The sequence below is a fragment of the Panulirus ornatus genome, chromosome 31 (genome assembly GCF_036320965.1).
Source record: "Panulirus ornatus isolate Po-2019 chromosome 31, ASM3632096v1, whole genome shotgun sequence".
Taxonomy (NCBI): Eukaryota; Metazoa; Arthropoda; class Malacostraca; order Decapoda; family Palinuridae; genus Panulirus; species Panulirus ornatus.
This window is the reverse complement of record NC_092254.1, coordinates 14,635,751-14,658,127: the sequence shown is the minus strand read 5'-3', so window position 1 is coordinate 14,658,127 and position 22,377 is coordinate 14,635,751.

Here is a 22,377-nt window from a genome sequence, read left to right as displayed (position 1 = left end):
TACACAGGGGAAACTTTGAGCAGAATATAAAGTATCTTACAACCTTAAGTCCCTAAAAGGTTAATCCACTCATTTTTAAGGAACCTAAACTGGATTATCCCCTTATACCCACAAGATAGCCTAACGAAATACCACTTTTTGAATGAAAACGATACAGCCCCGCCACTGTGAAAATAATACCCACCTATGAATATGATTTCCACAATATGTAGAAGCACATGTGGGTAGGAAGAAATATAATTGATAGACATCCTTGGTTCTCCTGTAATGCCACCGCAAGATGGTCTCAATAGAGGAAACGTCAAATTACGGAGGAAATGATGAGTCGAACAATGAATATCATTATACATGTGGCCTTCAGAACAGAGACAGGGGCATAGCTGGCAGTGTGATATTCTTCATGTGTTATAAAACTGTACTTCCTGGACTTATGAATTCATAGACAAACGCATAAAAACATACATACACCTACAAAACACACATACACAAACACACACACACACACACACACACACACACACACACGCCAGTAATATAACTACACATAATTCATCGTATGTTTGATGTACTCGATAGTCAAGTTCGAGCAAACGACAAACCGAAAAACAATTCATTTTTTTTTTCAGTTGGGGCTGGTGTTCTGCCACCCACCGCTGCTCAAACTGAAAACGAGTGTGTGTGTGTGTGTGTGTGTGTGTGTGTGTGTGTGTGTGTGTGTGTGTGTGTCCCCTTGAAAATGAGGAAAGATAACAGTGACACGATTTAGGCCCAGCACTTGGGCAACACAATGCTATGCCAGATACGCACAATCTCTGCAGAACTCCACCGAAATATGAGTCAAAATATGTTTTGTGTGTGTGTGTGTGTGTGTGTGTGTGTGTGTTAGGGGGGGGGGGGACATTGGGGGCCGGCCGGCCAGCTTTTGCTGACGGCCGTACAAGTATAGCGTTACAGAACATCAAATTGGGCTAATACGGACGCACGTCCGGCTGCCGGAGCTGCTACCAATAACGTATAAAAAAGTATATTGCTGCGGAGGGCATCATAGACGAGACGGGGTGTGTGTGTGTGTGTGTGTGTGTGTGAGAGAGAGAGAGAGAGAGAGAGAGAGAGAGAGAGAGAGAGAGAGAGAGAGAGAGAGAGATTTCTCTTTTTAGAAATCTATTCCCCCAAGTCTAAATGAACAGGAGACGGTCGGTAACTTGCAGTTCCCACTCGATGTTAAAGCACGTGTGGGTTTATTGTTTATTTCTCTAAAACCAGAAGGATATGATACGAAGACAATAAAACGACGGTGATGGTAGAGGAATGGGGACAGGCTGGCCCTGCTGGTGATGGTAGAGGAATGGGGACAGGCAGGCCCTGCTGGTGATGGTAGATGAATGGGGATAGGCAGGCCCTGCTGGTGATGGTAGAGGAATGGGGACAGGCTGGCCCTGCTGGTGATGGTAGAGGAATGGGGACAGGCAGGCCCTGCTGGTGATGGTAGAGGAATGGGGATAGGCAGGCCCTGCTGGTGATGGTAGATGAATGGGGATAGGCAGGCCCTGCTGGTGATGGTAGAGGAATGGGGATAGGCTGGCCCTGCTGGTGATGGTAGAAGAATGGGGACAGGCTGGCCCTGCTGGTGATGGTAGAGGAATGGGGTCAGGCTGGCCCTGCTGGTGATGGTAGAGGAATGGGGACAGGCTGGCCCTTCTGGTGATGGTAGAGGAATGGGGACAGGCTGGCCCTGCTGGTGATGGTAGAGGAATGGGGACAGGCTGGCCCTGCTGGTGATGGTAGAGGAATGGGGACAGGCTAGCCCTGCTGGTGATAGTAGAGGAATAGGGACAGGCTGGTCCTGCTGGTGATGGTAGAGGAATGGGGACAGGCTGGCCCTGCTGGTGATGGTAGAGGAATGGGGACAGGCTAGCCCTGCTGGTGATGGTAGAGGAATGGGGACAGGCTAGCCCTGCTGGTGATGGTAGAGGAATGGGGACAGGCTGGCCCTGCTGGTGATGGTAGAGGAATGGGGACAGGCAGGCCCTGCTGGTGATGGTAGATGAATGGGGACAGGCAGGCCCTGCTGGTGATGGTAGAGGAATGGGGACAGGCTGGCCCTGCTGGTGATGGTAGAGGAATGGGGTCAGGCTGGTCCTGCTGGTGATGGTAGAAGAATGGGGACAGGCTGGCCCTGCTGGTGATGGTAGAGGAATGGGGTCAGGCTGGTCCTGCTGGTGATGGTAGAAGAATGGGGACAGGCTGGCCCTGCTGGTGATGGTAGAGGAATGGGGTCAGGCTGGCCCTGCTGGTGATGGTAGAAGAATGGGGACAGGCAGGCCCTGCTGGTGATGGTAGAGGAATGGGGACAGGCTGGCCCTGCTTGTGATGGTTGAGGAATGGGGACAGGCAGGCCCTGCTGGTGATGTTAGAGGAATGGGGACAGGCAGGCCCTGCTGGTGATGGTAGAGGAATGGGGACAGGCTGGTCCTGCTGGTGATGGTAGAGGAATGGGGACAGGCTGGCCCTGCTGGTGATGGTAGAGGAATGGGGACAGGCTGGCCCTGCTGGTGATGGTAGAGGAATGGGGACAGGCTGGTCCTGCTGGTGAGCCAGACCCCCTGTAGTGCCAAGAGACAGTGGTGAGCAGTGGGACATTTCAAACCTTCGATAATCCTTGTTATAGTAAGAGCTGATGATACAGCGCTGGTGGCTGATTCATGTGAGAAACTGCAGAAGCTGGTGACGGAGTTTGATAAAGTGTGTGGAAGAAGAAAGTTAAGAGTAAATGTGAATAAGAGCAAGGTTATTAGGTACAGTAGGGTTGAGGGTCAAGTAAATTGGGAGGTGAGTTTGAATGGAGAAAAACTGGAGGAAGTGAAGTGTTTTAGATATCTGGGAGTGGATCTGGCAGCGGATGGAACCATGGAAGCAGAAGTGGACCATAGGGTGGGGGAGGGGGCGAAAATTCTGGGAGCCTTGAAGAATGTGTGGAAGTCGAGAACATTATCTCGGAAAGCAAAAATGGGTATGTTTGAAGGAATAGTGGTTCCAACAATGTTGTATGGTTGCGAGGCGTGGGCTATGGATAGAGTTGTGCGCAGGAGGATGGATGTGCTGGAAATGAGATGTCTGAGGACAATGTGTGGTTTGATCGAGTAAGTAACGTAAGGGTGAGAGAGATGTGTGGAAATAAAAAGAGCGTGGTTGAGAGAGCAGAAGAGGGTGTTTTGAAATGGTTTGGGCACATGGAGAGAATGAGTGAGGAAAGGTTGACCAAGAGGATATATGTGTCGGAGGTGGAGGGAACGAGGAGAAGAGGGAGACCAAATTGGAGGTGGAAAGATGGAGTGAAAAAGATTTTGTGTGATCGGGGCCTGAACTTGCAGGAGGGTGAAAGGAGGGCAAGGAATAGAGTGAATTGGAGCAATGTGGTATACCGGGGTTGACGTGCTGTCAGTGGATTGAATCAAGACATGTGAAGCGTCTGGGGTAAACCATGGAAAGCTGTGTAGGTATGTATATTTGCGTGTGTGGACGTATGTATATACATGTGTATGGGGGGGGGTTGGGCCATTTCTTTCGTCTGTTTCCTTGCGCTACCTCGCAAACGCGGGAGACAGCGACAAAGTATAAAAAAAAAAAAAAAAAAAAGTAAGAGCAATACGAGCAATAAGAGTCAATAAGGATCATGATAGGATTAATAAGTGGATTATACTAGGACTAATAAGTGGATTATACTACGACTAATCGGGGATGATATCAGGATCAATAAGGGATCATGCTAGGGCTAATACAGGATCATACTAAGACTAATAAGGGGATCATACTAGGACAGTAAGGGATCATACAGGGACCAATAAGGGATCATACAAGGACCAATAAGGGATCATACTAGGACCAATAAGGGATCATAATGAGACTAATAAGGGGATCATACTAGGACCAATAAGGGATCATAGTAGGATTAATAAGGGGATCATACTAGGACCAATAAGGGATCATAGTAGGATTAATAAGGGGATCATACTAAGACCAATAAGGGATCATAGTAGGATTAATAAGGGGATCATACTAAGACCAATAAGGAATCATACTAGGATAAACAAGAGGTCAAACCAGGCCTAATAAAGGGGTCATACTAGAACTAATAAGGGATCATACTATGACCAATAAGGGGATCATACCAAGACTAATAAGGGGATCATACTAGGACTAATAAGGTGATCATACTAGGGCTGACAAGGGGATCAGATAAGAATACCTTTGCCACGTACGGAGGTGAGAAACACATGGCATATCCCGAAGGTCCTAGAATGCTTCCAGGAGTGACTCCCTACACCAGCGTACTAGATGTACAATTTAGGGACGCGGAGAGATCAACTAAGCTACTAGATTCATCTTTCACCCACAGTGGCTTTGGCACTCATTAGATATAAGAAATATCAGGCACATGAGGCCTTGACGCAAGGAGGAAACGAGAAAGTACTTTAAGCGGCATCTTGACGCAAGTGAGTAACTACAAAATCTGAAGCACTTTCTTGACGCAAAGGGAATTCCAGTTCCTTGATATATCTCAGGGATACGTCAGATGTGGTGTGGTAAAGGGACGGAAATGGAGATTCAAGAAATGGTTTTGCAGATGTAATATAAGCGATGGAAACACAGACGTACTGTGGATGGCAGAGAAGACACAGAGGTCGTGCAACTACATTGAAAGGGCAAAAAACAAAGTGGGTCAGAAATGACCCCCAGCTGGACAGGAAGGATGGAACATATGAAGCACGAGAGAGGCGTGCTCGATAAGCCAAGAGGACACCAAAAAATAATTAATACGTTTTTAAAGGACAATTTAAATGGAATGGAAATATGATCATATCAAAGAGTTCAGACGTAGAAGTCAGGGAGCTGAACATGGAGATTTGGTGTTCGCTTCCCCTCGAAGACCTGGAGGTTCCCATACCACCAGTTAGATGAACGGAGGAAGGTACCTTCCCACTTCCACTGGACATATCTCCCTGCGATCTACGCAGGGAGATATGTCCAGTGGAAGTGGGAAGGTTCATGAAGAAGATAGACCCGTACATCCTAATGGACTCGTTGGGGTCCTACCATTTCTACCCAGAGTGCCCTGAGAGCCTTCTCGAAGAAGCGATCGTAAAGGTAATGGTGATGGGAGAGAGTTAAAGTAATATGTACCTGCTTTCAGGTACCTAAATTGTGGTCCTGTATCAGTACTGCAACTGAAGACAGCTGACGACAAATAGCAACAGACCATTAGGGTCCTAACGAAGCTACTTATGATAGTGTGAGAGATCAGAAACTCGTGGACTAATATGGCAGGACAAAATGGTATTTAAGTCATCTTGAACTATAGGCCTGTATCGGTAATGTACATGTTCAAAATGTTACTGGAGGATGTAGCCAAAACGCCGATGGAGGAATAAGAAACTTGTACACGTTTCTTGAATGCAAGAGAATATGGAATTCACGAGAAAACGATCTTACATGACGAATTTGCCGGATCTGTGTGAGAGAGCAACAAAAAGATGAGTAGGTGGACTATATACTCTAGGACTGTCGGAGAGCCTTTGACACTATCCCCAGCAGAAGACAGGCGATGGTGATAAGGTCTCCAAGCTGTGGGTTTGAGGAAAGGCAGCAGCTACATAACTGAGTTTGGACAGACGATGTTTGTCAGGGGAGGCATCTCTGTCTGGGCCCCTGTGGCATGTAGATCCCTTCGGGTCCAGTGATGGGGTTATTATTACTTCCGATATTGGGATATGATCTATCTTAATGTTTCCTGATGATGCCAGGATTACGAAAGAAAGGCAATGTTGAAGCAAATGCGAAACACTTCGACGTAAACAGGAACTGCGAGTCACCGCAAAGGGACCTAGGCATAGTGCATTTGTGGTGAAGCAAACGACAGTGATGTTTAACCCTGAAAAAAAACCCTCAAACATGAGAATGGGGAAAAAGCGTTTGTACAGAGCAGACAGTGAGTGCCACATCGGATGGAAATTAAACCGAGTCTTACTGCGAATAAGACCTGGAAGATGACAACACTCCGATCTTTCTTTTTTTACCAGAACATCATGTGCGAAGGAGCGTGTGGGAGAAGCATGATCTGAATCAGTTAGCGATAACATATCTTTCAGATACATGGCCCCTCAGGCGTTGAAGGTGATACAGACGACGCGTGATCGTCTTTAGAGATGGAATACGCCACAACAGGCTGGTCTTCTAGCTTGAGGCGTCACATAAAACTACAGGGAAGGTTACGAAGGAACGCGAATGGTGCGAACCAGAGGCGTATGGATAACAAGGAGAGGAGTGATTTTGGCATTTGCCTGCAGAGGGCACACTATAATAGAAAACAGGAAGGTAAGAGTAAGTGCCACATTTGGCGCACTGGTCAAAAGTTATAGACTAAATCGAAGGCTTAAAGTAACCTCAGATGAAGAGGATTCTTCCAAAAATGACCTATTGCACATTAGAAGAGAATTTGATCTAAAATACGGACGAGCAGATAACTCTTAACCCCAGCACAATATCGGTCAAGCAGAGGACGTGCGCAAGCAACTGCACATCTCTCATGCAAAACACCTGACATATGTGGTATGAACATGAACTTCTCATCACTGTTGAGTTATACCACTTGGAACAATAATCAGATTTTCCGAATTCATATGCAAATTCATGCAACTACGTGGCCCGAAATGTAAATCAGTTCATCTCTCCCACAAGGAGTTACCTACAGCGTACGTATGAAATGCGTATCATTTGTTGTTTTGGAGTTATCAAGTAACAATACCATGCACAGAGACTGACAGACTGACGGTCAGCATGGGGTACTAACAACGTCCTTCATACACTATATGTAGGAACGGGACACAGACACTGACAGCAAGATAAGGGGGATAAGTGACGGGGCCCCACCAGTGTGAGGGAGCCTCCGTCCTGAATGCACAAGTAGACAATAAGTTCATAACGAACACGTAATAACGCTAATGATGACGAAAGTGAATATCGAGCGACGTGCTGTGAGACGCGTGTGCGTGTTGTCCTCAATGGGATTGGTCTGAATGAATACCAATCAGCGATCTGCAGAATTATTCCTAAGGTGTTTGCGGGGTGGGAGTGTGCGGGTGCCGGGCCGCTATCCTCTAATGGTGTCGCTCCCTTTCCTTTCTTTCTACAATGCGCGGCGACACAATGCGAGCAGACGTATAAATGAACGAGGTAATTGGACGATGGGTGCGAGGAGCTTGGTTATGGCTGCGTGCGAGTCGAATTCAATTTACAAATTGTGGGGCTGAGGGAGATCAGCTCCTGGCGTAGGCTATCGCAGATACGTGGAGAATGATAATATAACGCGTTACCCTGGACTGTGATGAAGTGCCTGACGAGTAACTAAGATAAAGATACAGAAATATCAAATCTATAGAGCTGTGGGTGTACCCATGGCGATGCATGAAACATGTCCTGGACATGGGTTACTTTCGCGAAAGGAACAGCTATATCGATAAGCGCACAATAGGGATATGTGGAATGACCTCTGTCTGGTATATAGATAAGATATAGACGTTGTGGGGAGCATGAAGACATCGCTCGTAATGGGCGATGAGGAAGAAGGGTGTTGCAAGCCTTACCCTTATCTTTACCTTCCTACCCCAGAAGTTCCTCCTGTGGAACCCCCTCAGCGCTGAGGACGCCAGCCACGTCCACCGAGTGAGATCATTAATCTTGGAGTGTGGTGATGTGTGTGTCTATGAGGGTTGAAGGCAGTACAATTCAGGAATAAGTTTTCGATATCGTCAGTGTGGGAGTTGCATCTTGGACATGAAAGTCTTGTGATATGTAAAATCTATGTTTGCAATGTATAGAAATGGTAGGTGTCCAGAGCTCAGACGAGAAAGTATAGCTCGTTTATGTCTAGGGGTGAAGTATTAAATGGGTTTATATTCAGTGGGATGGTGTTTAAGACTGGGTTAGGTGGTTGTTCAGTGCTTGTAGGGTCATTTCGGCGTGTTTTTTTTTTTTTTTTTTAAATAGGTTGTTGAGTGTAGCATGGGTAAACTTTACATATCTGCTTCTGAGTTGGTAGTTCTTCATGGAGTGGCTTCTATGGGAAAGATTTAGTTATGTGGCAAAAGTCTGAGGTTTGAGGACATAGAGGTGGGGTTGTATGCAATGGGACTGTGATTTTATATATATATATATATATATATATATATATATATATATATATATATATATATATATATATATATATATATATTCCCTCAGAGGCCCAGTCCTCTGTTCTTAACGCTACCTCGCTGAGGCGTTAAATGGCGAATAGTATGAAAGAAAAAGAATATATATATATATATATATATATATATATATATATATATATATATATATATATATATATATATATATATATATATATATATGCATATAAAATCTATTCATTTATCATACTTTGTCGCTGTCTCCCGCGTTAGCGATGTAGCGCAAGGAAACAGACGAAAGAGTGGCCCAACCCACCCACATACACGTGTACATACATAAACGCCCACACAAGCACATACATACCTATATATTTCAAAGTATGCATACATATACATACACAGACATAGATTATATGCACATGTACATATTCATACTTGATACCTTCATCCAATCCCATTGCCACCCCGTCACTCATGAAATGGCACCCCCCTCCCACCTCGCGCGTGCGAGGGAGCGCTAGAAAAAGACAACAAAGGCCACATTCGTTCACTCTTAGTCTCTAGTTGTAATGTGTAATGAACCGAAACCACATCTCCCTTTCCACATCCAGGCCCCACAAAAATTTCCATGGTTGACCCCAGACGCTTCACATGCCCTGGTTCAATCCATTGACAGCACGTCGACCCCGGTATACCACATCGTTCCAATTCACTCTATTCCCAGCACGCCTTTCACCTTCCTGTATATTCAGGTCCCGATCGCTCAAAATCTTCTTCACTCCATCCTACCACCTCCAATTTGGTCTCCCACTTCTCGTTCCCTCCATCTCTGTGTCTTTTTTGTCAATCTGCTCTCTCAACCACACTCTTTTTATTACCACACATCTCTCTTACCTTTTCATTACTTACGCGATCAAACCACCTCACACCACATATTGTCCTCAGACATCTCATTTCCAACACATCCACCCTCCTCCGCACAACCCTGTCTATAGCGCATACCTCGCAACCATGTAACATTATTTGAACCACTATTCCTTCAAATATACCCATTTTTGCTTTCCGAGATAATGTTCTCGCATTCCACACATTCTTCAACGCTCCCAGAACCTTCACTCTCTCCCCCACCCTGTGACTCACTTCCGCTTCCATGGTTCCATCCGCTGCTGAATCCAATCACCGATATCGAAAACACTTCACTTCCTCCACTCAAACTTACCTCCCAGTTGACTTGTCCCTCAACCCTACTGAACCAATAACCTTACTCTTATTCACATTTACTCTCAGCTTTCTTCTTTTACACACTTAACCAAGCTCAGTCACCAGCTTCCGCAGTTTCTCACCCGAATCAGCCACCAGCGCTGTATCATCAGCGAACAACAACTGACTCACTTCCCAAACCCTCTCATCCACAACAGACTGCATACTTGCCCCTCTCTCTCCAAAACTCTTGCATTCGCCTCGCTAACAACCCCATCCATAAAAAAATTAAACAACCATGGAGACATCACGCACCCCTGCCGCAAACCAACATTCACTGGGAACCAATCACTTTCCTTTCTTCTTACTCGTGCACATGCCTTATATCCTCGATAAAAGCTTTTCACTGCTTCTACCAACTTACCTCCCACACCATATACTCTTAATACCTTCCACAGAGCATCTCTATCAACTCTATCATATATATATATATATATATATATATATTTTTTTTTTTTTTTTTTATACTTTGTCGCTGTCTCCCGCGTTTGCGAGGTAGCGCGAGGAAACAGACGAAAGAAATGGCCCAACCCCCATACACACGTACATACACACGTCCACACACGCAAATATACATACCTACACAGCTTTCCATGGTTTACCCCAGACGCTTCACATGCCTTGATTCAATCCACTGACAGCACGTCAACCCCTGTATACCACATCGCTCCAATTCACTCTATTCCTTGCCCTCCTTTCACCCTCCTGCATGTTCAGGCCCCGATCACACAAAATCTTTTTCACTCCATCTTTCCACCTCCAATTTGGTCTCCCTCTTCTCCTCGTTCCCTCCACCTCCGACACATATATCCTCTTGGTCAATCTTTCCTCACTCATTCTCTCCATGTGCCCAAACCATTTCAAAACACCCTCTTCTGCTCTCTCAACCACGCTCTTTTTATTTCCACACATCTCTCTTACCCTTACGTTACTTACTCGATCAAACCACCTCACACCACACATTGTCCTCAAACATCTCATTTCCAGCACAGTATTCTGTAAAAGTCTTATGATAGGCATTTCAGCTTAGGTTATCATATCATCGCATACTGATGTGTTGGAATATTCATAATATTGATGCCAAAATATTGAAAGAGTCATGAAAGACAAATTCTATGTCACATACGAAGGCATGAGACTTCTAGGTTCTGCTTAGGGCAAGACGAAGTCTGTTTCGGCAAGGGAGTTACGTAGGTGCAATGGAATGCGCTTAAAAAGTTGAGGGACATAACCCCTGAAGGCTGCAGGGGTGTGAGTGGTGCAGGGTGGAAGCAGCGAGCCAGAGTGGCGTGTGTGTGGGGCGGGTGGCCGCCCTGTGTGAGCCTGACCATGAGAAAATATTGGACCCCTACGACGGAGGAATCCATGTTGGGAATGTGTGATATTGATCAGCGGAAACTCTCTCTCTCTCTCTCTCTCTCTCTCTCTCTCTCTCTCTCTCTCTCTCTCTCTCTCTCTCTCTCACACACACACACACACACACACACACATATCTATTCATAATTTTACATAGATATATATATATATAAATCTACTTACATAATATAGAGATATTCTAAAGGAAGAAAAGAGGAACTTCAAAATCACTAAGAGATTAGATAGATATGGGCTCCCGTGGTGTAGTGGTTAGCGTTCCTGACCTTGATGCATTCACTGGCCGCCCAGGGTCGAGCGCATAGGTTCGAATCCTGGTTACGGCAGTTTGTCCACAGTCAACCCAGCTGTTCATTTACCCCTAGGGGCTGGTCGATACCATATATATATATATATATATATATATATATATATATATCACAGAACATACAAACCTCCAACAGCCAGGATCGAACCCGGGACCCCTGTGCAAGAGGCAGGCATGCTAACCGCTAGGCTATGGGACAGTCCCATAGCCTAGCGGTTACATGCCTGCCTCTTGCACAGGGGTCCCGGGCTCGATCCTGGCTGTTGGAGGTTTGTATGTTCTATGAAGGTGCGCGTTCATATGCACTTTATTCGTAATTATATATATATATATATATATATATATATATATATATATATATATATATATATATATATATATATATATATATAGCGTTAATGGCATGGCCTTGATTAGGGCCTTAGCTGCCCGTGCCGTCTCGCCTAACGTAAAAAATAAAGAAATACTCACGAACGACTTAATGGGTAATAATGGATCTTGTTCCACGTCTGGCTTGTCTCCCGCAAGTGGTACTGTCACAGCTAATTGCACGGCACGTAATTTTCGTTCAGTAATGTTCTGTCTGATTAGGATGTTGCGACCTAACGCATGCCGCTTCCTCTGGTCGCACATATGTTTAGGCGTCGGGAGCGCAAAGGAATTCGTCAGGCTCTGGCCAGTAGAGTACTGAGAGTTCGTTAGATGTCAGTGGAACAGAGGCCCAAATGATAAGGATGACCATTTAGCCTATAAAAAAGAGGGGCGGGCATCTCCGTGGATCTTATGTATTGGACATCATCCTCAGTGACTGATGACGGTGGAGGATGAGATGAACGCGTCCTGACATGATCCTTCCCGCCCTAAACCCACCCCTCGCTAACATCATCAACTCCCCGAGTTCGTCCTCGAGGGAGATAACGCAAGCTACGCACCCCAAGACTTGATTAAGGCTTAATTATACGAGGAGTCTAATTAATATGCATGTGATCATTCATAGCTTATCATAAGTCTTGCCATGAAAAAACTGGGTGATTATTACTTTTTTTTTTTACTCGTTTCTGAGGTACAGTTGGTTGAAAAATCTGCCGTTTATAGTCAGAGAAATACACACACTCACACACACACACGCATATATATATATATATATATATATATATATATATATATATATATATATATATATATATATATATATATATATATATTGGAAAGGATCACAATTTTGCGCGTGATCCAAATATTCCTATGAGTCCACGGGGAAAATGAAACACGAAAAGTTCCCAAGTGCACTTTCGTGTAATAATCACACCATCAGGGGAGACACAAGAGAGGAATATAAGTCATTTGATATACATCGAAGAGACGAAGCTAGGACGCCATTTGGTAAACATGTGATTGTCCAAAACACACATAGATAACTAATATCATCAAAAGTGGATGGATAAGAGAGATAAGCAATGTATACTTACGCAAGATAAACGGTAACGTATTTATAAGAAACTGAATCCTGAAAATCCAGTGTCAAGTGATGTAAGGTGCAGGAAAGACACGTTTGAATCCTAAACCAGAGGTATTTACTACATGGCCCGCCGGTCGCATGTGGTTCTCTAGTGTCTCTTCTGCGGCCCAAAAGAAAATCAAAGAATATATTCAAAATATAACAAAATGTGAGGAATGATAAGTAATAATAGTAAGCATAAGAGTGAAATAGACTGATCATCGAACTATGGCATATAAAGTGTAAAAAAATTTCAAGTCATTCTTGCATGTATTCACTTTTTTAAATAATGATTTTACATTTTATAAAACCTTTGCGGCCCGATCGAAATTTCTATTGACTTAGTAGACCCTCACTATTTTACTGGTGAACGCCGCAGGTCTGGACGACTTGGGTTGTGATCTTCTGGGGTGTGTTGTTATCTAGAGGTAAGGACGATCTTCCTTTCGGTGACTCAAAAGACAATACGGTCTGCTAACCTCTCCAATCTCCAGTTTTGATTCTGAACGTTAAACTCTTCTTTTTTTTTCTCCTCTTTACGTTTTCTTTTGCTATTACGAATGTTACCGTAACACCTTCATCTTTAATCAGATCCAGTCTCAATGTTTTTGGCTTACTATACGTCTTTGTAAACGCCACTACATGATGCTGATATATGATCGGCGTTCTTATTTCACATCTTGTATCACATCTTCAACACCTCGACTCCATATTGATCATTATCTGACCCGTGTCCCTCCCTCTGTATCACTCAACTACGCCTCCACATCAGGTTTTCTTATATATCCCGTCTAGTTTCGTACATCCATAATGTATCACAATCCCTAGATCCTTTAAATGAGACGTATTTCAGACTTTTCAGTATTTTCCAAACATCTGCCTGGTACCGACTAAGCCAGGATATAACTGACGTACGCCGAAATGACTTAAAAAAAAAAGCTGGAGGTATCTAGTGCCTTTTTTGTACTAGCATCAGTGACAGGGGCCTGAAACATGGTGACGGGAAGACCAATGCTTCTCATACCACCTCGACATATAACACCCCGATCCTTGTGTTCGAAGCTAACTCCTTCACTGACTTGTTTCATCATTCTCTCTCTCTCTCTCTCTCGCTCTCTCTCACCGTCCGTGTATATTCAGCTCTCACATCTTTTCCACAGTTTCTCTCTAAACTCTGCCCCTCACTCACTCTCCACTCCACTCCCTCCCTCACCCGTTAGTTCCCTCGCCTGCGGCTAAACAATCAGAAGCGTAATTGGCGTAATATGGCTGTGGAACTGGCGGAAATGGGGTGGCCTCAGGTGGGCCTATTAATTCTCGGACAGTCGAACCACCCACCCTCCCTCTCCCCACCCTCTCTCCTTCCCTTCTCCAAGCCTCCCTACCTCACCCCTCTCGTTCTCTACCTCTCGTCCTCTTCGTCCTCCTCGTCTCTCCTCCCTCTCTATCACCTCTCTCTCTCTCTCTCTCTCTCTCTCTCTCTCTCTCTCTCTCTCTCTCTCTCTCTCTCTCTCTCTCTCCACTGCAGGTCGACTCTAATCACCATTACCCCGGCTGCTCCCCCTCGTATAGGAGACGTGGTAGAGTCGGGTCAGTTTGTTAGGGCCGGCTACTCTTTCCCTCGCCCCTCCCCCCGCGCTCCTCCCCCACTCTGAAGGCTGAAGACTGGGAAGCTGTTCAGGAATTCGGTATAATTGTTTGGAGTGAGGGAGTGTCACGGGACGCGAGAAACGTTCCCTTGGTGTGGAGGGCAGTGTTTTGAAGTTACAATTAGGACCTATGTGTGTGTGTGTGTGTGTGTGTGTGTGTGTGTGTGTGTGTGTGTATCAGGGGGAGGAGGATGGCCACTTATATGGGAAAGGGGGGAGAGGTAATTATACGGGACTTGGGGAGAGGGGAAAAGAAGTGGTGATGTGTGAGGCACAGAGTTTTTAGTCAAAGAAATGCTTTATATGGGCTCTCTCTCTCTCTCTCTCTCTCTCTCTCTCTCTCTCTCTCTCTCTCTCTCTCTCTCTCTCTCTCTCTTATGAATGTATATCTATAACCGATACAACATACATAAACATGTTACAAATTGATAAGAGAACAAGAAGTTATTCCTTCCTAGGAAATTATGGAGATCTTACACAGTAATTTTGTAATGCAATGTCTCGCTAACACCGTCTAAACAGGTGACATGTCTTTAACAAATGATCTAATGTTACTGGAAATGGGTCAGACGATGCTCTTCATCCTCGATTCTTAGACCCAGAGCAGTACCGATCCCTTCTTCCTTATACAGTTCCCATCAGGCTTGTCCTGGCAACAACACTTTAGGATTTTGGAAAGAAAAAAAATAAACTCTTGCGGTGCTTCTTGTAGATAACAAAGCAATATAACAAGAAGCTTTTTCAAGGCTAATTCTCAAAATAAGTTTTCCTTTTTTCTTTGGTAAATTTTTCTTCGGGTCTTGTGTAACCAAAGAAAACGGAAGCTTACAAACAAACTAACAGACATGTTGTAGTTCCTATTAACGAGGGAATGCCATCTGCCTCGGGGATCCAAGTTTTGGAGGGAATTAAATGGTGGTAACTGAAAGCTCATTAATCCTCTAATTGGCCAGTTGTGGTAATTAGGGAGATTAAGCGAGAGAAAGAGATGGGGAGAGAGAGAGAGAGAGAGAGAGAGAGAGAGAGAGAGAGAGAGAGAGAGAGAGAGAGAGAGAGTAGTGGAGGCAGATCACTGATTGCTCAGGGAATCTCTTGACAATTTCCGGGTAATTAAGTGGAGGAAATAATGGAAGAGCTTCTGTCTGAACCTTAATCACCACTTTATCATCCAGCTCACCTGGAGGCTCACCATCTAATGGTCATTCACCTGCTTAATCGTATGAACGGCCTGGTGTCCAAAGTCACTCAACTTTCCCACAATTGTCAAAGACAGTCTCTGCACTTCCTGTTATGACGGTCACCTCACGAACCAACAGATTACCAACGGTTAACATAGAACTGTTTAAAAACAACAGAATGTCTGACCACAAGTCTACGTCTCACAAAAGACAAACCATCTTAAAATGTTCCCACGTCTCGTGGTTACCCTGTGGTCAGTGGAGACCGGGAAGGATGGGTCATTACGTTCTGGTAGCTTCTTTCTGTACATCGTTAGCCTCTGGAACCAAATGCCTTCTCATATTTTCCCTACAGTTATGACCTGCTTCCAATGTTTAAGTCATGTTTCCTGCTCCCTACAACGTCCTTTCGTTCCTCACTTCTCTCTGTTTTCAATTCTTTACATACGTCAGGTAAGTCCTGGCCCCGGTAAGAACTCTTGTCCATCACTGAAGTCTTCCAGATGAAAGAAAACGGAAATTACAGTAGACATATGAGGTGTTTTGTCGAATAAACCTGTTTTAGGCCAAGACTTGGCCCCCAAAGCCTTTAGATACAACACAATGATGGCATCTCTACTGACCCAGGGGTACAGAAACATCAGCAGACACTAGAGTATAAGGTCGAAGACTTGAGGACCGATGATCCCTCAGTCGACTTGCGAAAGACGAGGTCTGGGTACCGAAAGAAATTATACTTGTTGCATCTAAATCCCCAGGCACATCCCGGGCCCTCCGTCAAAACCCCGCCACCTGTAGCCCAATAAAAAGAAAAAAAAAAAAAACCTAAATTCGAACTGAATGGACTAAAATTAAATATCCCGTTCTTTCCTGCCGAGTCCTTTGAGGATTCATAATCTCATTTCACCTCTTCCGTCTCTCCCCCTTCAAGCTCGGCTCGTGCAGGCCGGGAGCAAGGAATATCATCACAGAAGGTACCCCAGCCCCCCCTACTATTTCCTCGATGAACTAACTCGCTATCATAGACATGTGCCGGAAATTATTTAACGCTGATTGATTCATTTCTGCTTCGCCTTTAACTGAGATGCGATGTATAATTTTCATGTAAATCCTTTCTCATTCAAAGGGATAATTCAGAACCACGACATCATCTAGGATTGAATAGAGGCATTGAATATGAAATTTAAATCATTTAAGGCCATTAGGACTCTCATATTACATTACAACTGAACTGTGACATTACACTACATGTGAACCACTACCATCCGACGAATGAACCTCGAAAGTACCATAAACTCGAACCACTGTCATCTGACTTTGATAATTTTTTGGACCTATGGAACGGGACAGTCTTGTAATACGAATCATCACATTATCTGAAATGAAACAAATCACATCAAATTAGTTCCTGATATGACTGTAATCTGATCCTTTCATAATACGGGAAATATCACAGTTACGAAATACGAAATCCTCGTATCTCAAGCCTTCAGCATTAACATTTGAAACTTCTAGATTCGACACAGAATTCCTATACATTTTCGTACAGACTGTTTGACACGAAAGAATATGTCGTACATGAACGAGACGAGATGAACACGAACGGTAGCGATGTTCACAGCCACATTTCTCTGTTCACCTCGAGCATCATACGATCATCTGAATGTTAGCAGTTTGACTGCATCGTAATGTGTTTATAGCACCTTACACGGGGTCAGAACCCACTTCATGAGTGTACAAAATATGTGCATTCCGCCCAAGGAATGGAGCTCCATTCTGTCCATTGTCTAACATTACCAGCATTTCTTCAGATCCTCCCTAAGGTGATTTTAAGAAGGGGACCAACGCTTTACTGACCATCTCTCTGGGGCGTAAATGAAAACTAGAAGTTCTGTCCTGAAGCAAAAGGGTGTAGAGTTTGGTGCTTATTGGCTGTTTTGAGGAATCGCAGTCTATAGATTTAGTGTTGGATGATGCCGAAAATTTAGGGAAATATCAAAAAGCGATCGCATTAAGGTCCACCATGTCCCAGGGCGTCATTTTCCCCACCAGTTGTGAGTTAGGTTAAGATCCTGGTTCAGCCATATTAAAGAGGAGCCTAACTCAGGTCGACTCTGATGCTATAGGTCTTGATGCTACTCGGCTCTGGAGATGCAAGGGAACAACTGTATCAAGTGATGTGAGTATCTGATTTTTGTGCCTACCTACGAGGGACGGACTCTGTGTCTGCTTGTACTCCAGCAAGCGACATACATCACACTTCGGGCATTTACTCTGAGTGTAAAAGGAAAGTCGAGCCACCAGAAGTAGATCTGGAAGCATGATTCTTATGTTTGATATAAGACGGAGGAGTTGGTTGGGGGGAGAAAGATCTCTCTATGCTAGAATAAACAGAGTTACTCAGAAAAGGTTGAAAGGACATATTTCGTGTTAGGCTCGATTTTAAGGTGTTACAGGCCATAATGGGGATCTTTAAGAGAGCGAATGTTGTTGCTCTTAACGAGAGTACATGACAGTAGCTTAGTGTAGTAAAGTAGTGTTTGGGTGTGTGAGGTAGAGGCTATGTAAACTGCGTTTGTGAGTTGTCCTAAAGCAGTTCCAAGCTGGAGACAATATAACAGGTCATCACCCTAAGCTCTGATATTATCCCGGAGCATTACCACCCACTCTGCATCATATTTAATACACGAGTGGGCCGCTGTATTAGCATGTAAAGTGAGACCATTTACAAAGTAGAGCTCGGCAATGCTGGCTGCGTTACGAGAGCATTAAGTTCCCTGTGGCCATGCTGGCTCGGCACTCGGCCGTATTTACGAAGTTCTCGACGCGACCAACACTGGCTCCGAATGGATTAAGGGAATTATATCGTTGGCTTAATGGTTTTAATAGGGATTTATGAGGGGGATTTAGCCATTGGGAATATCCAAAATTAGGTCATCAAGTTTAAAGGGTGGGGAGACATGCATGTCTCTGTGGTACTCACCATGCTGATCTTAACGTATACCACTTTGATAAGACACTAATGGGTATATATTGCTCATTATGTTCTGTGATACAAAACTCAGCATATGTATTACAACGTGCTTTTGATCAGTCTTTGAATGGGGAATTAAGCAGTTAAATGTTTGGGAAAATGTCCAACTAACTCTCAATTTCAACTTTTCGTTGGAGAATCCAAACGTTAGGTATACCAGCAGATATGGATTCTGCTTTTGAAATGTCCTTCTCATCAAATGAAATGTAGAAAAGTATCATCAAAGCAAACACCTTATTCACCTACCTTTTATCACTCCTGAAACCACATTGTTCTTCCCTAATCTGATGCTCTGTGCTGCTAACACTCTCTCAGGCACTACTATCCCATACAGCTTACCAGGTAGACTCATCAAACTTATACCTTTGTAATTCGAACACTCGCCTTTATCTCTCTTGGCTTTATATAATAGTACTATACATGCATACTATACATACATTTTCGGCATCATCTAACACTAAATCTATAGACTGCGATTCCTCAAAGCAGCCAATAAGCACCGCAACGATCCATACATACATCGAAAATCCTAACCAACACGTCAACTGCTTTACCACCAGTTCCAGCCGCCTTGCCACATTTCGTCTTACGTAAGCCTTCACCACCTCTTGTCTCTTCACCAAACCATTTGAAATGACTCTCTCACTTCAAATACCTCCCCGATCCAAGCACCCTACATCTGCCACTTTATCAAATGCTTTCAGCAGTCCTACAAAATACTCATTACATCTATTCACTACACTATTACCTGTTACCACTTACCTTTTGTCCACTTCACGATTGTTTGCATTCATTCTCTTGTAATTTTCACATTATCAACCTCCTAAAACATTTTCTACTCTTCATGTAGGTCTCTGATACTCGTTCATCCCAAATCTCATTTGCCTTCTTTTCAACCCCTGCACCTTCTTCTTGACCTACAGCTGCTTTCTTTTGTACATCTCCCAATCACTTGCACTCTTTCCCAATAAGCAACGTTCAAGCACCTCTCTTTTCTCTCACACTTCGTCAGACCTTTGCTCACCTGCCAACCAACTAAATGTCCAAAGGAGCTCACCTTACCCAGTTCTCACTCACCTGCCCGCCACGCAAGTGCCCAAAGGAGCTCACCTTACCCAATTCACTCATGAACCCCATGAAATAGTTCCTGAGGATTACATAACTAATTGTACATAGACCCAGACACACACACACACACACACACACACACACACACACACTCTCCAGCACTTCATATGCTGCCGGGGTACGCATATGTTAATCATTAAGCGACCGTTAATGGGTTGTATCACATTACGGTGGAGACCCCGGTAAAATGTCTAGTTAAATCCCACTAAAATGTGCCGTAATGCCCGCGGTAAAGAACGAGAAACTTCAGCAGTAACACCCTGTAGCGTAGACCATTACCCAGTTGTGTAAGATCTACCGGGCTCAAGTGGATATCCTGGTTCTAGAAAATAAGCGACGGGGAACACACACGTTACACAGAGACGAGAAAGATTATGTTTCACGTATACCTCACCACGCTTGTCGCAGGTCTTCTAGACTGTCGGGTGGATGTGGGACCTTACCTTACCCCTCACCTCATCTTACGTATACCTAACGAGGCCTACAATGGTTTGCGGAGATCATAGGACCTTACTTTACCTCACTTATGCCTTACAATGGTTTCGGAGGTCTTCAGGCCCTCCACAGCTCGCTCTGGGGCCTGCACCTTGTCTCACATCTGCCATACAATGGTTTCCATGCTCAGCCAGTGTGCTGAAGGCAGCGGCCCGATGCATTACGTAACCACCGCTTCGTTGCTGGTCTGTCACGTTGTATACGTTCTTGTACAGGCTCGTTTCAACTTCCCCACCGACCACTATAGTGTTTCTGACAGCTGCAGGCAACTTGTTAAATAGTTTTGGGCCACCAGATGTGTACAGAATTATCCTTTTATTGCATTCGATGCACACTGCAATTTCAGTGACTATTTTACAGTGTCTTCCACACTTTTCTTGCCCGGGAGGACGCCATTTTCGAAGACAGATCAAGAACCCTGCCTTCCAGGATTATATATGCATACGTCACGGCTTATCTCTCACGTCTGCGCTCACACACAGCCTCAGCTTTGATTCGTTTCCAGTGTATCAGGGTCTCAGCAGTGTCAGGGTGAATGTGAATGACCTTTTGTACACATTCGAACACTGCTGTTCCACCCGGCTTGAGAGGAGTTGTCGGTACGTAGAAGTTAATCTAGCCGGGAACGTATAAGTGTTTTGAAAGCGTCATCTGTGGTGTTTCCTATCTTCACTTGAAGATCCGCAGGGTCCAGCCTACCACAGTTTATGAAAAGACAGCTGTTGTGTATATGGCAGTAATTTAGTCGGGAACGCATTCGTGTTTTGAAAAGCGTCATCTGTGGCATTTCCTATCTTCACAGAGACCATGCTGCCACAGTTTACGAAGAGGCCGCTGTTGCTTTGCCGGTATTGTCTGAAGACAGATGGACATTGTAACAACGAGTCTTTAACTTGTTTCTCCCTCGATGTTATAATGTCACTTTCTGTCCGGTGCTCTGTATATTATTGTTTTGATTCCTCCATAACGGATGTGTCGAAATTTATTTCCATTAAAGAGTAACTATTTCATCAGCGGCTTCCAGAAAGATTTAACTCATGCTTAGCTACTGTCTTTTACTGGTGAAAGTCACACACTTATCATGGTATCACTCGCAGACGATGGTAGAAGACTCTGATATGTGTTTGCGTCTGTGTCAGATGTCAGGATAACTCAAACATCAAAGGTGTGCAAGTCCAGTTCCCTTGCGAAGAATTTCTATATTGTGGAGATATTGGAAACTGGCTCATTTACAATGACATATTGTGATGGTTGCATTTATTGCATTTATTGCATTTATGGTCCCATTCGTCAAAGGCTTTCATGTATCTGCACATTTCTGGCCGTCATTCTGCTCGTTTTCTATTGCCGGGCATTAAGCCACTAAGAAAGGTATGATCTACTCACCCTAAACACGTATTGTCTTCCTCCTCCTTCATGGCATGGGAGTATATGAGTCAGCTCCAGAATTTTTCAAGGAATATGCTCAAGTCCCGAATCTTCCTCAAGAGGATGAATTTTCCTGCTGGTAATAATGATTATGTCCTTTTGGGAAAGTAACAGACTCGTGAGTCTGGTCCTGGGGCAGAGTGCCTGGACGCGCTGTCTCTCTCTCTCTCTCTCTCTCTCTCTCTCTCTCTCTCTCTCTCTCTCTCTCTCTCTCTCTCTCTCTCTCTCTCTCTCTATGTCCTGTGGTGTGAGATGATGTCAGCCTTAAGGAGGAAGATTCATACATACGAAGATACCGAAGGGATCGTTTAAGGTGACCTTCATCCCCAGGGAACACCGGTACATACTGCCTCGTTGGTGTTTCATGTCACCTCCTCACTCTCATCTCTGCGCCCATCCTCTGCTGTCCTCGGTGTACAGATGGCACTAGGTAATACGTATGAAGGGAAGCATTACAGCCTTCTCTTATCTCACAATTCTGTCTGTTTATTCCTAAGTCTACTAAGTCTCGTGTGATGTACAGTCATTAATTATTGTGAACGTCATTGAAAAGGGACTTGTAGATTTCGTGAAATGCAAGAAAGTCAAGATGAAATCCAGTTCAGGAAAACGAGTGACAAAGAGGAACCCCTGGATATCTAAGGCTACTAAGCCATGGGAAAGCCCAGTATTTATCAGAATTTAAGAACATACTCTCAGGCATGTTACATAACTGAGTAAAGGAGAACCACATCCCTAAACCCAAGGCCAGGGAGAAACCCATGTACTAACACAAGGTCATAGAGAAAACCAGACCCTTAACACAAGGCCAGGAGGAAA